The 16009-nt window shown below is 44.6% G+C and overlaps 1 protein-coding gene across 3 annotated transcripts in view; it reads left to right on the plus strand.

The window, feature by feature from the left end:
- Window positions 1-981: 981 nt before the first annotated feature.
- The window catches only part of ITPRID1 (ITPR interacting domain containing 1), a 119629-nt gene continuing 104601 nt past the window's right edge, over window positions 982-16009 (plus strand). For all 3 annotated transcript variants that reach the window (XM_079932619.1, XM_079932621.1, XM_079932620.1), the window contains exon 1: window positions 982-1336. The gene's annotated coding sequence lies outside the window, so the exon portion shown is untranslated. The remainder of the gene's footprint in view (window positions 1337-16009) is intronic.

Genomic DNA, 16009 nt, shown 5'->3' on the forward strand with positions numbered 1-16009 from the left:
CTGTACCACTAAGAAAAAACAAAAACTGCTTTATAAACTATGATAAAATACTCTTATCTAGTTGGAATTTTTATTTTATATACTGAAGTCGCTCTTTTAGACTTATTGACTTATTTCTAAAATCATATATCTTTCTTTTTGGTATACACCACAGGAAAATGCAAGCAAAAGAAAATGAAATTTCAGAGTTAGAGTCTTCTGAGTCAGTTTTCTGCTCAGTGTTGTTGATGTCCATGCTTTTCCATCAGTGTCATTTTCTGTATCATCAAGAATGCTGGTTATGTGCAATTCTTTGAAAGAGCATGCCACTTTTGGTTCTGATCTTTTTCTTTCTAAGTTACTGATATCCATTCTGCAACTTTTTATAAATTTATTTATTTTTATTTATTTTTGGTTGCGTTGGGTCTTTGTTGCTGCACGCTGGCTGCGGGGAGCGGGGACTACTCTTCATTGCGGTGCGCGGGCTTCTCATTGCTGTGGCTTCTCTTGTTGCGGAGCACGGGCTTCAGTAGTTGTGGCTTGCGGGCTCCAGAGCGCAGACTCATTAGTTGTTGCGCACTGGCTTAGTCGCTCCGCTGCATGTGGGATCTTCCTGGACCAGGGCTCGAAACCGTGTCCCCGGCATTGGCAGGTGGATTCTTAACTACTGTGTCACCAGGGAAGCCCTCATTCTGCAATTTTTGACCCTGGAAGTTTCTTGGTCTTACCAGAATATGTTAATTGGTGGTTTTCAGGCAAAACTAGAACTCAAAAGTCCTTCATCAAATGTTTTTGTTCCCGGGCTTCCCTGGTGGCGCAGTGGTTGGGGGTCCGCCTGCCGATGCAGGAGACGCGGGTTCGTTCCCCCGTCCGGGAGGGTCCCGCGTGCCGCGGGTCGGCTGGGCCCGTGAGCCATGGCCGCTGAGCCTGCGCGTCCGGAGCCTGCGCTCCGCGACGAGAGAGGCCACAGCTGTGAGAGGCCCGCGTACCGCAAAAAAAAAAAAAAAAAAAAAAAAAAAAAAAGTTTTTGTTCCCTACCCCTTCCGACGGGCTGTGGGCGGGGCTGCTTTATGCGGTTCTCAGCGGGGCGGGGTCATTTGTCTGGCGAGGCAGGCGCAGCTGTGCTGCTCAGGCTCAGATTGCAGTTCCGGGAGCAGCACCTCGCCACGCGCCTCACAGCCGCCATCTTGAGCTGAGTGTGGCGCGCAGCGCTTCTCCACACGGTCGCCGAGCTGAAGTGTCGGTGCGGTGAATCTGCGCTGGGAACTCTAGTCCTACGTGTTTGTTGCAAGGCCTCTGCATGTGGCACCCTTTGAGCAAGTGGAACTAGACTGAGCACGAAGGAAAAGGAAAAAAGGTCAGACTTTATTACGCAGATTCTATTTTTGTTTCCTGGGAATTGTTAATGGGCTTTGCTGCTTACAAATCCCTTTCTTTTGTCCTCTCCTCATTCATGAGGGGCGCTGAGGGGTGATGGTCCATCTTCTGCAACTATTGATACTTCCTGCTGAGTTTGGGTGTCGTCATAACGCCAGCAGAGGAGCGGAGATTCTCCCCAGCTGCCTTTAAATGTGTGTGGTTGTCCCCAGGTCGCAGCCCCAAGTGTTCATATCCCTGAGTGACCACCATTTGTCTAACCTTTAGGAGACAAAGGACACCAGTCAATTTAAGGTACATGGCCCAAATATTAGCAAAAGAACAATGGTCGCATGTCAGATTTTCCTAAAAATGAAGGCATCTGGGTCTTTTTCCTGTAGGCTAAAGAGTGCCCGGATGGTGAGGCTCAGTGCCGTGGCCTGAATATCCCTGATCGCACGTTGGTTTTTCAGAAGAGAAGCTTCATGTCAGACACACGTTCATATGATTAGTCAAGGGGCCCGTTGCCTCAGGTTGTCTCTGCAGAGTTTGGGGCTTGGGGGCCCCGCTTCTCTCGCGTGTGATGTGTCCACGGAGAGATCCCCTGCAACTTCAGGACAGGATGAGTGGTTAGGATTGCCAGGTGGGGTCCATTCCACTTAGAAGTTGAGCTGGTCTTTGGGGCTGCTGGTTTTCCAGGTTTTTAGGTGCACCCAGTATCTTATCTTGGCCAGAAGAGGTGTAGGGCCAGGTCGGTGGGTGTGGACAGCACCTGGTTATCATAGTCCACGAGAGCTTTCATGGATTCTCCTACCTGGAGGGCATTCTCGAGTTGTTCTATTTCGAGGGGTTAAGGTGTCTCTTCTCTGAGGCTTGGAGAATGGGTCTACATACGTGAGTTCAAATGCATGTAACTTTAACTTATCTCTTGGGACTGACTGCATGTGGAGCAGGGCAATCAGAAGCAACTTAATCCAGTTTTCTTCAGTTTCCTGGCCCAGCTTGGCTAAGGCCTGTTTCGAGGTCCGATTGGATCTCTCTACTTTCCCAGCTATTGGGGTCTTCAGACTGAGTGCAAGGTCCATTTTATGCCCAAGGCACTCATTCTTCCCTTTGTCATTTGGGGCACAAATGCTGGACCGTTATCGCTTTGTAGGATCCTGGGAGCCCAAACCTGGGGATTATTTCTTTTAGTAAAGCCTTAGCCGCTTCAGCTGCCATTTCAGTTCTAGCAAGGAATGCTCCTATACACCCCGAAAATGTGTCCACTAGCACTAAGAAATACCTGAAATTGCCCGGTACTCTTGACCTGACCGTGAAATCAACCTGCCAGTCTTCTCCATGATATGTCCCTCTGGTCTGAATGGGCCTTATCTGGGAGCCCCTGGGGGGGTCTGGTTTTGGGGTTGTTTATTGTGCAGATGGAACATATCTCAACTCTTCAACTGATTATACTTTCATTCCAGGAGTTACCATGACCTCCACTAACCAATATCTAGGGCTCACCCCTCTATAGTGAATTCCTTGATGAGCCTCCCTGATAGCTTGATAAGCTGCAGTTTGGGGAAAGAAGTATTGCCCATGTTCATTAACCAGCCATGCATGATCTTCTAGATCTGTCCTGAAGCCCCATTTTCCAGCTTTGTCTGATTTTTCCTTTGTGTAGATTAGGGAATAATTGGATGGATTTAGCTTTTGAGGTTTGAGGGATAGAGACCAAGTTACTGGTTCCAGGGCCACCCTTTGGGCAGTTGCATCCACTTTGTTGTTTCCCTTTGTTACCTCTGCCTCCCCCTTTTGGTGACCCCTACAATGAATCACTGCCACATTTTTTTTGAGACTGTACTGCTTCTAAGAACTTTAATATGCTCAAGCCACGTTTCGCCTGTTTATTCTTTGCAGTAAGTGTACCTCTTTCCTCCCAAATAGCTCCATGTGTATAGGATAGTATATGCATATCAGGAATCTTTGTAAACATTTAAGATCTTCCCTGTCCCAAGCTAAGGTTTGGGCGAGGGCTGTCAGCTCTGCCCTTAGGGCAGAAGTCCCTGGGGGTAGGCTTCTTGCTTCTATGACTTGGGTCTGGGAGGTTACTGCATATCCCACCAGCCTTTTTCACTCTCTCCTGGGTCGGGGCAACTGGAATAGGTTTCTGTTTCCAGGGGCCCCATTTCTGTAGGTAGCAGAGTGGCAGGATTAAAATGCTGGACTGGGTTCTGTAGGTTAGGTTCTGGCTTGTATGGAGGGGGCCCCTCGGGCCTGTGGCCCAAACTGGGACATATGAAGGAAGGGGGTAGGGAGGAAGCAATAGGAGGAGGGTTAGGAAGGAGATCAAGAAGGGCCTGGGGGGAGGTTCAAGGACTGGTACTACCTCAGTGGAGGAGAGCTCACATCCCTTTTGAAGGCCTTTGTTCTGATATAAGGCCATAAAAAAAAACTGGATCTAGGGAACTTTATCCCATTTTTTTTGTCTCTGCCATAGCAGGTCCAGTTGTAAGATGATGTTGCAATTTAGAGACCCATTGAAGGGGCCAACATTCCCCATCTGCCAGCTGGTATTGGGGCCAGGCTTTATTACATAGGAAGATTAAATGTTTTGGGGTCAAGGGGTGATTTTTGAAAAACTTCTAGTTCTGCAGGATGCAACTTAACGGGTATCCTTCAGTATGGGGGATGTTTGGGTTCCCCATACCTTAGATGTTCTGTTTTGGATTTGTTCCCAACTACTGGAGATGGGAGGGAGGGGCAATTGGAGTGATTTTTTGGCATGCAAATGCCACAAGATCTGACCCAAGTAAGATTTCTGGTTTAGGAAATTTGGAATCAGAAACAAACTGTTAATGGATTCCTCAAAAGGTCAAAATAGGAGTCGGTGAAATGGCATGGACTCTGATATAACTTGTAACTGGGGGTCCCCTTTGAATTTGTAATGACCTGTGCTTGAGATAGTCACTCCCTCTGCAGTCTCAGTCAGAATGTCCCACAGAGGGTTAGACGGGACTGCCTCTGGGCCAGAGCAGCCTAGCCACGCTAGTTCCTTACAAACTTGGTCCATTATGGGGTGGCACAGCTGGCTGAGGCAGGGCTCTTCTCTTTCCTCCTTTCAGCCAGTAAGGAGGAGTTTTTGGACTTTGGACTGCGTGAGAGCTAAAAGCACGAGGGATTCTCATGGGGTACTCACCGTATCGCTGGGGCAGCTGGTATTCTTTGCCGATACCTGGAGGAGAACCTGTGGAACCTCGGTCGATAAAGAATCACTCATGGTTTGCCTCACAAGCAGAGGTGGGAGGAGAGGTTGGGCAGTGGGTTGTTTCCTGTTTTTGCCAACAACTCCTGGTGCCTCTTCGAGAGACTCACGGGACTCCCCAGCCCACTTCAGAGAAACTAGGCTGACTGGAAGAGGTCAAGTCACTACTGGTCACATACCTACCTTGGGACCCCTTTGCACTTGGGCATCCCTGGTACCTTTTCCTGAACTTGGATCGAGCATCCTCATTCCATTTTGTCAGGAGTCCTTATTACCTGGGACTTTTCCTGGTGTCGCCTCTTTGACTCACAGGGCTGGCCACTTTCCTTTACCAAACTGAGAGAGACTATGGGGACTGCTACTGTTGACCCTGGAGGTCAGCAAGGAGGGCAGAAAGCCCTGGTGTGGCTGCCACTGCCTTGTGCAGAAGTCAAGAGGACAGCACTACTGGTGAGACAGTGGGCAGGACTGTAGTGGCTCCCTCTCATCCACAGGTCCTCACTGTCCCCAGATGTCCAGGACCCAGGGAAGGCCAGCCAGAGGCAGTGGGCAGATACGCATGGCTTTGTCTCTGATCCCCAGTGATGCTGTAGTGTGATCCTCAAGGGGGTGCAGTCCAGATGCCTCTGGGGACTGTGCTGTGTGTATACCACCCCCAGGTATTGAGTGGCTGGGCAGAGTTGCTCTGAATTCGGCTGAAAGCTGCTACCTTCTACCCCATCAGAGTGTACTCAAAGACCAGAGTCAATCATCCTCATGCAAACCTCCCAAAGGCTCTGCCACCCTCCTACTGGAGCCAGGGTGAGCCCAGAGCCTAATGGAGAGCCTGGAGAGAGGATGTTTGAGAGCCCCCTGCCCCAAGGACACTGGGGGAAGTTTTGATACAGGGCACACAAGAGCCAGAGCAGGATCATGCCTAATTCCCCCACCCCAGTCTACTCTGCAGAGTTTGTAACCATCTTTGAACTCTCAAATAAAACATTACTTAAAGTAGTGGCTTTCAAACTTTCAAACATTTTTGACTTATTCACAGTAAGAAATATGTTTTGCATTAGTTATAACTGAATATTTCATAAAACTATACTCACCCTTCCTATCGATCTCATTCACATGTTTTATTTTTTTCTACCATATTTCATTAAAAAAAAAAAAGCCAGTGTAACCTGCTAACATGATTTCATGATCTACAGTGAGTCATGGCCCACAGTGGGAAATACACTAGTGTATTTCTGTTTGTTTGTTTGTTTGTTTTGTGGTACGCGGGCCTCTCACTGTTGTGGCCTCTCCCGTTGCGGAGCACAGGCTCCGGACGCGCAGGCTCAGCGGCCATGGCTCACGGGCCCAGCCGCTCCGCGGCATGTGGGATCTTCCCGGACCGGGGCACAAACCCATGTCCCCTGCATCGGCAGGTGGACCCCCAACCACTGTGCCACCAGGGAAGCCCTACACTAGTGTATTTCTGAAAACAGACTATGTTTTCACTCGGAAGAAAGGGAGTGGGTGGTATTAGGAACAAATTGAGAAAGGGAATCTCTGGTTTTCAGTGAGATCAGGATTATCTATCCTCAGTGTAGACACCTGAATGGCCTGTAGACAAGAGCCCACAGATGATAGCAGAGTGATTCTACTCTCGGCTCTCCTGAGAAACATGGAAGATTCATTCTGTGGGAAAAAAGAAATGAGGAGAAGGAACAGCAGCAACAGTCACAACTTACAGTTTACATCAGTGATTTGGTGTAAAAGCAAACTATTTATTTGCATAATAATCATGGCAAAGTATTTTTATAACAGGACAAAAAATTAAAGTAAAAATATTTACCACATTTTCTTTCACATGGGCTTTATATGAAGAAGATTTTGAGAGGATTTAAGGAAGAACCAGATTGCTTTCCTTAACAAAAAAGATGGTCACTGTCTAAGTCCATTTGGGCTGCTATAACAAAATATCACAGACTGGATGGCTTATAAACAACAGAAATTTGTTTTTCACAGTTCTGGAGGCTGGAAGTCCAGGATCAGACTGCCAGCATGGTTGGGTGAGGGATCTCTTCAAGGTCCCAGACTTCCTGCTGTGTCTTCACTGGTGGAAGGGGCAAGGGAGTTCTGTAGAGTCTCTTTTATAAGGGTACTAATTCCATTCATAAGGGCTCCACACTTCTGACCTAATCACCGCCCAAAGAACCCACCTACTAACACCATTATGTTAGGCAGCAGGATTCTAACATGTGAATTGTGGGGGGAACAAACATTCAGACCATAGCAGACAGAGAAGAAAATGAACAGAAAGGAGGCCAGAGGACCAACATGGGAGAAAGGAGAGGAGAAAGAGTTGACAGTGGAAGTTTAAGAAAGAAAGGAGGCTGGGAAACCTACCATGCAGTTAAGAAGCTTTTTTATAAAATTTGGGCATATCAAATATAATTCCTCCCTTGACATACTACCCAATCCTGAGAAGACCTCTAGAAAAGAGTTATATTACCCTTTAAAGCTTTTGTCAACATTGTGTATGTGTGTATGTGTGTTTGTGCGAGCGTGTGTATTTTGTGTGTGATGAAGTGAGCCTGAAGGCCACAGGGCCGGTTTAATCTGAATTAACAGAAGTAAACTGTAACTACTAAGTAACTAATAAGTTGACTCTTTGCTGATTGAGCAGTTGAGGGGGGTCACCCAGTAGGAAAATGAGTGAGTTACAAGTGGTTTAGAGATCTGGTTTACACTCATAAGTATTTGCATGCAAGCCAGCAAATGTTTCCCTGTGAACATTTTCTCAGCAAGATCAAAGTGAGCCTGGTGAACCACGTGTTCATTGTAGGTTTAAAATTTTCAAATAGCCTTGTAACTTTCTGAAGTCAACATCAGTATTGGCTTCTGAGATCTATCAGCAGTCTATAGGGTCTGATCTCACCTAGTTCAAAGTCTTAAAGAGAACATGATTTTCTTCATTTCCATAAAGTTGAAAGAAATCTGTGGAATATTTCCACATAGGAGGATCCTCCCCCCTCCATGAAATTAAGTTCTCACAGGACCTCAATTGATTCAGAAACCTTAGGATAAGAAGGGAGGCTGAAGCAACATTTGAATGAGACTTTTGGGGGAAAATTCCACAACACACCATAAAGTTGAACCAGCCTATGTTTTCCTAAGACCACAGCTGGATATACCCAATGTGGTGAGACTATTAAGAACTGTCACGTGATCGAAGTTCAAGGTATCAAAAGAAAAATACTTACTGAACTTCCCTTGAACTTGAGGATTTGATAAGACCTGTAACCCCTGCATTCTAAGGGGCCCCTTACTTCTCTCAGCAGATAAGCTATACCAAATGGAGTGGCGGGTGTGATAACAGTGTTCCTAGGGCAGTCTCCTTTTAAGTAAGGTTTTATGAGTCATGGTGAGGAACCAAGAAGATGACACACCCTCACCCCTCCAAAGACAACAGATGAATCCCCACCATGCTCCTGGATGTTCCAATGATCTCAGTGGATTCTGAGAGATAGAGGGTTTGTAGCCTTCTCTTTAGGATGCCCAGGTAAACACCCACAGGGATCATTTCCTTCTTTTGCTATATTGTAGGAATAAGTGAAATTGAATGTGCATGCAAACTTAGAGCCTTAGCATCTGAAGTAATTTGTACCGGTAGCTAAAGAAAACAGACAATAGGCAAATCAGGATCTAGAATAGAAAATTGCGGCCAACTCTATGAGAATTATTCTTTTCTCTGTGAAAATCATGGGGAATTATATTTCTCTTACTGTAGATGCCATAATTTTCTTAATCTTCAAATGGGGTGTTTTTATAGCACTGTGCTGTGTCTATGTAGATAAAGACTACACCCATTATACTTTGCTCTTCTATCTCTAAACCATCCTACTACTACATTCAAGAGTTCAGCTTGGACTTCCCTGGTCATGCAGTGGATAAGAATCCGCCTGCCAATACAGGGGATGTGGGTTTGAGCCCTGGTCTGGGAAGATCCTACATGCCGCGGAGCAACTAAGCCCGCGAGCCACAACTACTGAGCCTGCGTGCCGCAACTACTGAAGCCTGTGTGCCTAGAGCCCGTGCTCTGCAACAAGAGAAGCCACCGCAAGGAGAAACCCATGCACTGCAACGAAGAGTAGCCCCCGCTCGCTGCAACTACAGAAAAGTCCGTGCGCAGCAATGAAGACCCAATGGAGCCAAAAATAAATAAAAATTTTAAAAAAGAAGAGTTCAGCTTTGCTCTATGTCCTATTTCTAGTTTCAATTTCATCTCTGTAAAATGAGGGACTCAGCCCAAGATTTCTAAGGTTCACCCAGTTCTGTTTTTTTCTTTGATTTTTTTTTTTTTTTTTTTTGGCGGTATGTGGGCCTCTCACTGTTGCAGCCTCTCCCGTTGCAGAGCACAGGCTCGCGGGCCCAGCAGCTCCGCGGCATGTGGGATCCTCCCAGACCGGTGCACGAACCTGTGTCCCCCGAATCGGCAGGCAGACCCTCAACCACTGCGCCACCAGCGAAGCCCCTTTTTCTTTGATTTTTATGTCTCCATCTTTGCTGTCTTCAGTGGCATGCTGGGGTCAGCTCCCACTGGTCCACAGTGGCAGCTCTTTCCAACTCTGCATTCAGTAACGTCAGATTGGTAGTTTAAAATCATCATGGTAGGAGCATTTACACCTCAGAAATTGGCAAATACAATATCAGAGTGCTTTTATTCCTGGAGAGCCAATTGTTAAACATTTATCAGTGGCATATTATTATATACCACTATATATCTCTCAAGCTGAATTCTAACTTTCAGTCTGACGGATGGAGAGACAATTGTTAAACAGTACACCACTACACGTCTCTCAAGCTCAAGTCTAACTTTCAGCCTGACGGATATCAGGCTGAAATTTGAATTTATTTGGGCCATCTCAAACTCTACTGGCAGAAAGTAAAACTTGAGTCTCAAATGTGTTCCCCTCCCCTTCTCTATCCCTTGTCTGTTTTGAGAAAGGAACTACATATTTTTCGGTCAGCTGTGCATAAAATCTTTGTATTATCTTTGTTTTATCTATCTCCACACACTAAGGGTATGCAGAGTCTTAATGGTTGTTCCTGTGAAGTTTCTCTTAAAACCGCCATTTTTCCTCATTTCCCTTGCCAACCTTCATCATGTCACACCTGAATTCATTCAAGAAACTCCTAACTTTCTTTTTTTACTTCTGTCTCTCCCAAACCTATAAATGGCAACAAACTTTCTTAAATCTTATCTTCCCCCTACAAAAATCTTTCGTGGCTCTAACTCTCTGATCATATTTCATGTCTAACACCCTCTGCCTGGTTTATAAAACTCCTGTCAATCTGGCGCTATGTCAGCCGTCTCACTTGTTTTTTCCTACTCTATCCCATCCCTCTGTTACAATGAGTCTTCCTGTCATCTCACATAAGGCTCATCTCCCAAGTTGTTCTCTCAGGGACTCAGGACACCCTTGCCTGCAGCCTTAGGAGAGAAGTCAGGGCTGTAGCAGCTGCTGCTACAGCACATTAACCTCCCAGACTTCACCTTTCATTGGACTGCTCTGAGGCTGCTCATGTTCAGCTCCCCTGGCTCCCCTCTTTCCCCGACTAGCTCATGTCCACAAGCTGCCATTGCCTTTTTGTTTTGACTCCTTTGCGAATGCTAACCTGATTCTGAACTGTCTTCAGTGATTCTTTTGGCCCTGCTGAGAAGAGAACCCTCGATGATGCTGGCTAGGCTCTGAATATGCTCTGTTCATATTCTGATAACCCCACAGCTAAAAGCCCTGGGCCCTAAACCATGTGCATGGAGAGAACAGACATGCTTATTTTCTCCTATTGCCCTTTCTCTTTCTTTTCTTTATTCATTTATTTGATAAAGTTTAATGAGCATATACTGTGTCAGGCACCAGGATGAGCAATAGAGATGCAAAGCTGAAAAGATATAATCACAGGCTTCCAGGACAGGAGTTGGCAAATTATGACCTGTGGACCAAATCCAACTCACTGTTTTTGTATGGCCTGTGAGCTAAGGATTGTTTTCACATATTTAGAGAGTTGGGGGAAAAATCAAAAGAAGAATATATTAAATTCAAATTTCAGTGTTGATAAATAAAGTTTTATTGGAACACAGCCGTGCCCATTTTCTAGGTACTGTGTGTGGCTGCTTTTCCACTGCAACAGCAGAGCTGAGTAGTTATGGCAGAGATTTTATGGACCACAAAGCCTAGAATATTTACTATCTTGCCCTTTACAGAAAAAGTTTGATGACCCCTGTTCTAAGATTTCAACATTTAGTGAGTGAGATAGATATGCAAACAGTTAATTACAGTATACTTAGATGACTAATTTGATGGCAGCATAGACAGGAGACAATAGTTGGAGGGGATAAAGTTCCTACTAGAAAATGTGTCTAAAAGGTGACATTTGAATAGTATAGAAGGTGCAGAGATGTTCAACATCCAACAAATATGGGGAATAAAATGACTATATGTGTTTTTTAAAAAAAAAATTACTTCAGGGTAAGAGATGGGTTACAGAGGTGTGAGAGTGAAACCTTTGGAAAGAGGATGAATGATGGGTTATGGGGAACAGCCTACGGGAATAAAACAGTTCTTCTCAATTAATGTAGAAGTTGGTTTAACCTTTCCAACATCCTAAACCACAGGTCATGTCAGAAAATAAGAACATTCTTCTTGGTTCACTTTGGCCTTCCATTTCCAAAGGCTTATCAGATTAAAAGAAGAGGGTGGGTAATTCATTTTAGGTCAATTATTGAAGCCAATAGGTGTGCTTATTCCTCAAAACTCTAACCTATCATCATCCTTCATGCTCTTAATTGCTGACCTTCTTCCTATTCCACAGAGAAAACAGAAACAATTAAAAGAGAATTTCACCTCTCTCACACCTACTCACCTATCTCCATCAGCGCCTGTATTATCTGCCTCTCATGCTGCTGCTTCCTCTCATGCTTCCAACTAAAGCTAACCACTCTGTTTGAAGCCTAGATTCCATCCCTCTATCTCTGCTCCAGTAGTCATCCTCACTCCCCTCTGTAGTATCTTTATCATCACCTCCCACTCTCTGGACTCTCTCCTGGGTCATCTTCATTGGCACATAAATGTGCTCTGAGTCCTGCCACATCAAAAAGAATTCTCTCTTGAACTCACATCCCTTTTCCGCTATCAGGACGTTTATCTGCTAACCTTTTCAACAAAACACCTTAAAAGAGTTGTCTCTACTCACTCCAATTTCTCTCCGCTTGTTTTCTCTTGAATTAATTTAAATCAGACTTTTGCCAGCACCACTCCACCAAAACTGCTCATGTCAACCCCACTAGTAACTTCCTCATTGCCAAATCCAATAGTCTATTCTCCATTCTCATTGTACTTGTCACAGTAACAGCTTTTGACACAATCAGTCTCTCTTCCTGGAGATACTTTCTTCAATTTACCTCTAGGACACGCTACTCTCTTGCCTTTCCTCCCACCTCATTGACCAATTCTAAGTTTCCTTGCTGGTTCTTTCACATCTCCTCAATGTCTTAATAAGGTACTATGTACCAGCACTTAATCCTGGAACTTCTTTCTTCTCTGTCTACACTCAGGCCCTGACTGATTATTCCATCATGATGGCTATAAATACCAGTCATACGTTTATGAATCTCAAATTTGCATCTCCATCATAGATCTGTTCTCTCAGTTTTAGACCTTATAAACCCAATTTTCTACTTCTCTACTTAGGTATCTAAGACATACCTCAAACAATATGTCCAAAACAAAACTACTAAATTCCACACACACACCCAATTGGCTCTCCTTGGAGTTTTCCCCATCCTAGTAAATTATGACTCCATCCTTCCATTTACTCAAGACATAAACCTTGGCATCTGTCACTGTCTCCTTTAATATGCTCACACCCCTCATCCAACAAGCCAATAAGCCAATCCTATCAGGTCTATCTTCAAAATATATTGAGATATATCTGACTACTTCTCACCACCTATATTACTACTACCCTGGTCCACACCATTAGCTCTGCTCTGGATTATTGCTAGAGCCTCTGAAGTATTATTCTGCCTGTTCTATGCCTTGTCCTCTACATAGAGTCTATTTTTATTTTTTTGCAGTACGCGGGCCTCTCCCTGCTGTGGCCTCTCCCGTTGCGGAGCACAGGCTCCGGACACGCAGGCTCAGCGGCCATGGCTCACGGGCCCAGCCGCTCCGCGGCATGTGGGATCTTCCCGGACCGGGTCACGAACCCGTGTCCCCTGCATCAGCAGGCGGACTCTCAACCACTGCGCCACCAGGGAAGCCCCATACAGTCTATTCTCAACACAGCATCTAGAATAACCCTTTAAAAATCTAAGTCAGATCTGCCATCCCTGTTTTCAACACTTCTAAATGTTTCTCATCTCTTAGATAAGAGTTTGGGTAGTCAAGCATTTTTGGTTTCCTCCAAGACACAGGAAAGCAAGAAAGGAGAAGCGTTTGAATTGTTTTCAGTAGCCCATTCATGTCACAATGTGAAAAATCCTTATAAAAATGGTAAAATACGTCTGCAGGACATGAAAGATCTTAAAAAAAAAAAGATTTATACCATGTTCATGGATGGTAGGACTCAATATCCACCTTTAAGCAATTATCCTAGAGAAGGTTTCAGTGTGTCTGTGAGATTACATGTGCAAGAATGTTCATTGAAGCATTGCCTATAACAGCAAAAAAATCGGAGAAAAACCCAAATGATCAACAGAAGAGACAAATTATGATTTAGTCAGCAATGAAATTGAGCTGTATATCTACATGGATAACTTTGAAAAACATAATATACTGAAGTAGCAGAATTATATCATTTTGTAAATTTTAGCATATTTATATAATACATATCATATATGTGATACGTATATATGAATATTTTGTATATGTGTGTGTATATATACGTATATATTATCAGTCCTATGTGAATGATAAATACCAAATTCAAGATAGTGGCTATTTTTGAGGGTGGGGAGTAGAACTGAGGATGAGTATCTTAGGGGTTTCACCTGTACTGAAATGTTTTATTTCTTTAAAAAAATTATGAGACAAACATGGCAAAACTATTTAATCAAACAATTATTAAAACTAATTATGGGGGGCTTCCCTGGTGGCGCAGTGGTTGGGAGTCCACCTGCCGATGCGGGGGATGCGGGTTTGTGCCCCGATCCGGGAAGATCCCACATGCCGCGGAGCGGCTGGGCCCATGAGCCGCGGCCACTGAGCCTGCACGTCCGGAGCCTGTTGCTCCGCAACGGGAGAGGCCACAACAGTGAGAGGCCCGCGTACTGCAAAAAAAACAACAACAAAAAAAATAAAACCTAATTATTGGGTTCACAGATTCACATTAATTATTTCTATTTTTATTATGTTTGAAATAGTTTATAAGTAAAAAGAGTGATTTAGCTCTTAAAGTTGTTCACAGTCTACAGTTTAGAGATGGAGTAAGACATGCCTGCAACTAATTCGTATTTGGAATGTTTTGGATGACTAGAGCAGAGAATCCCTCAATTCTAGCTTCAAAATGGGGACATTTAGTTTAAAGTCACACAAAGGACACTTACTGAAATCAAAGGGCAGAAACCAAAGTACAGCCAGAACTCCTGGGGACTGGAACTGAGAACTGGAAAGTGGACAGGACCCTGGGCTACCTTTCATAGGGGCTGCAAGTTTACACTTGGGCTCTCTCTCTCCCTCTGCTTTTCTCTGGGCATCTGCTTTACCCTCAGCTCTCTACTTTCTCTTGACTCCTCTGATTCATCTGTAAGATGTGAGATGAAGTTGCCCTTCTATCACTGCAACTTTCATTTGTAATTCTGTTCAGATTTGAAAAGAGCATGTGTAATTAATAGATATCATCATTTAGAACCAGGCCACACAGGTCTTTTGTCCATCCCGAGGCCATATATAGGTCACTTCCCATGCCTAATCTCTCGTTCAATCTTAGTGCCCATTCCAAAGCAAACAGCAGCCCAGGGCTGTTTTCCTGAGCAGGGGCTGTGGGAAGTATCACTTAGTACTACTACTACTACTAACGCTAATCGAATTTGCTTCATACAGCAACCCTATGAAATAATACTATCATCTCCATTTTACAGATGAGGAAAGTGAGGCAGGAAGGAGCTAAGTGACCTACCAAGGTCATACTGTAAATGGTTAAGCCAGGATTCTAAGGCAATCTGAGCATAGCTGGCAAATTGACTGGCATTTCTTGCTCTTTGCTTCAGCCAGAGCAGAGCCCTGGGCTTCTCAACCAAGTGTTCCAACTCTCGGGGTGGGGATGGGGGATCTCCATCAGTCCAGAGTTGTTGGGAGGGAGTTGTTGCTACCAATAGTTAAAATATTGAATATACATCCATGCTATTGAATCCCTTCACTTTATTTGATCTTTTTAACTTGATGTCATGGTACATCTGCTCTGATTAGCCTCTCTAATAATAAAACTTTTGAAATATTTTTCTAATTTTTCTTTAAATAGCAATGCCGTCCACAGAGCAGGAAAACGATCCAAGGAAGTAAAAACGATACAGACTTCTCCTGACTTCTGTCCTTAGGCCCCTGGTTTTCTTCCCATTAGGCAACCACTCTACCATTTGCTCATGTATCCTTCTAGAGAACAAAGAAACTACTGTAATTGGTTGTACACACCCCAGCCATTATGTCTTTTATCTATGCCCCATCGGGGGTGGAGTGTTCATGGCATCAGAATCTGCCAGGGAGTGGAATAAACGTGCTTTCTGAACTCACACCTTACTCTCGCTCCTGCTGTTCTGTCCCTTCTCTGCTTTTCCACAACCGTGAGTTCCTCATGAATGTCCAGATTAAATGTGTCCATCTCTGGGACCACCTGCCTTCCCACCTCATCCTGCCTGCTGCTCCAGCTCTCCAGGAAGAACCCATCATCTCCTTGGAGTGCAACCTGAGCACTTCGCACATACCAGTACTCTAGCATGTTTCCAACAGTGGCATAATTGTTGGAATGCTCGCTCTCCTCTGTCCTCGCTCCCTATAAATTCCTTGATCGCAGAAACCCTTCATCACAAATCTCCTTGACTTTACATAGAAGAGTGCTTATTACATAGTAGGGGCTCTGTAAATTTTTGATAAATAAAAGAAGACACAGGCAAGACCTTCCCACTGGTGAGTTGAATCTAATTGAAATGTGACTGAATCCCAGGAGCAAATCCTGGTTGGGTCCTTCTCAAGGAACTGAATTCCTCACTGCAGCTCTCTAGAGGGGTCTGCTCATCAGGGCTCAGTGTGTGGTCTAGAGTCATGTGCACTGACATATTGCAACGCCGTATTTTAATGATGCCTTAGGTAGGAGGCAGCGCTGTCACATATGAAATGGCTAGAGAAAGAGACGGCTCTTCCTTTTCCCATTTTGAAAGTTATCAGATATTTTGGAGGAAGA

The sequence above is a fragment of the Stenella coeruleoalba genome, assembly GCF_951394435.1.
Source record: "Stenella coeruleoalba genome assembly, chromosome: 9".
Classification (NCBI taxonomy): Eukaryota; Metazoa; Chordata; class Mammalia; order Artiodactyla; family Delphinidae; genus Stenella; species Stenella coeruleoalba.